This window comes from Octopus bimaculoides, chromosome 25 (assembly GCF_046866305.1).
Source record: "Octopus bimaculoides isolate indiv1 chromosome 25, ASM4686630v1, whole genome shotgun sequence".
In the NCBI taxonomy this organism is placed as follows: Eukaryota; Metazoa; Mollusca; class Cephalopoda; order Octopoda; family Octopodidae; genus Octopus; species Octopus bimaculoides.
In genome coordinates, this window is record NC_142952.1 from 29,056,741 (window position 1) to 29,059,240 (window position 2,500).

The window sequence follows — 2,500 nt, forward strand, 5'->3', positions numbered from 1 at the left end:
AAATATTAAAAAAAAAAAGAAAAACAAAAACAAAATGAATCTAAGAATAGCGGAACATCTATTTACATTCCATTCCATCTACTTTCTATTGTCATCTTTTGCGCTAATTTATATCTACCTACTTACTCACCTACCTATCAACCTACCTACCTACATGCCTATATATATATATATATATATATATATATATATATATGCATATATGTAAGTATGTATGCATGTATGCATGTATGTATGTATATATATATATATGTATATCTATATACATATATGTGTATGTACACATATATATATGTATATACATCCATATATATATATATATATATATATATATTTATATATATATATATATATATATATATATATATATATATATATATATATATATATATATATATATATATATATATACATATATATACATACATATATATATATATGGATGTATATACAGATGTATATATATATAGACCTTTATCAATACTGATTCTATGCAATAAAGCACATTTTTGTTCTGCTTTTTCTCCTTTTTCACTCTATTTCTTGTCTATCAACAAATAAATTGAATTCTTTGTTTCTACTTTTGTTGTTGTTACTTTTTTCTATTTTGTGTCAATCAATCTGGAATATGGTAAGTTGGAACAGAATTGGAGAACAGACGCAATCATAAAGAAAATATATGTGTGTGTTTGTGTGTGTTTAAAGTCGAAAAGAGAGACGATTGAGAGGAGAGAGAGAGAGAGAGAGAGAGAGAGAGAAAAGAGAGTAAGAGAGAGTGAGAGAGCGCCATCTAGAGGAATTTTATTTGGTTGAGTATAAAATTTGAGATATTTTGGGATAATCTGCTTCAGCAAAAATGAGTCCACAGAAAAATGTTATTGAAAAATTCAGTCAGTTTAATTCGTGTGAAGTATGGACAGCTTAACGTTTCGGACTCGTGTCGTTTGTCAGAAAGTGAAGCAGAAGGAGGAGGAGGATGAGGTGGAGTAGAAGGAAGAAGAAGAAGAAGAAGAAGAAGAAGAAGAAGAAGAAGAAGAAGAAGAAGAAGAAGAAGAAGAAGAAGAAGAAGAAGAAGAAGAAGAAGAAAAAGAAGAAGAAGAAGAATTTAATGACATATCTCAATCTTGTGGTATTGGGTGTTGCAGTAATCCCATTGCAGCAACCACCATGTGCCACTGATGTGTGTGTGTGTGTGTGTGTGTGTGTGTATGTACAACGGGCTTCTTTCAGTTTCTATCTACCAAACCCACTCGGGCCGAAGCTGTAATAGAAGACACTTGCCCAAGGGTGAAGCAGTGAGACTGAACCCGGAGCCATATACTCGGGAAGAAAGCGTCTTATTTCTTTATTGCCTACAAGGGGCTAAAACATAGATGGGACAAACAAGGAGAGACAAATGGATTAAATCGATTAGATCGACCCCAGTCCGTAACTGGTACTTTATTTATCGACCCCCGAAACGATGAAAGGCAAAGTCGACCTCGGCGGAATTTGAACTCAGAAAGTAACGGCAGACGAAATACCGCTAAGCATTTCGCCCGGCGCGCTAACGATTCTACCAGCTCACCTTTTTTTTTTTAAGAAAGCGTCTTACCACACAACCATACCTGTGTACATATTCATATGACATATAGACATGGAGTTGTAATACACCTGAGCACTCTATGAAATAAGCTCATAATAATCATTTAAATTGTAGGCACAAGCTCTGTCTTTTGAGGGAAGGGGCGCGGTGATCACATCTACATTAGTGCTCAACTGGTACTTATTTTATCGACCCCGAAAGGATGAAAGACACAGGTGACTTCAGCAGCATTTGAACACAAACACGTGTCATACGATTTATTCAAATTTAAAATCGTGGTATGCAATTTATTGCTACTTAAACATATTAAATACAATTTATTACTACTTAATATATTAACCATAATTTATTGCTATTTAAATACGTTATACAATTTATTAGTACATAAACACTTGAAATAAAGTTTACTGCTTCTTTAACATACGAAATACAATTTAATGCTACTTAAACGCATCAAATATAATTTACTGCTACTTATTCCAGAGGTTTCTAACAGCTTTCGATAATCCAATTGTTGTTACTAGCGAACATAATTATGAAAGAAAGTTTTTATTTACACTGCTTATATATCAACTAGGAATTCTTATCGAACGAGAGTCTCTATGGAGAATTTATATATATAAGCCAATATCTACACCTCAAATAGTGTATCTGAAAACGGTTTATGAATTTGAGGTTAAAAAATGGGATTACTGGCTGCTATAAGACATTTTCAAGAGGTAGAATTCTTTCGAAACAGTTATAACACTGTGTAACAAAATTTTTATTATTTATTTATTATCATTTTTTTTTTGTCTTTGTTCAAGAAGAGCTATTTCCCTGATTGATTCTGTCTTGAAATCACAGGAAATCACTACCATTCCCTTCAAACTTTTTGCTTTTGTGACCTGGACATCAATGTTTTAAAACTGACCT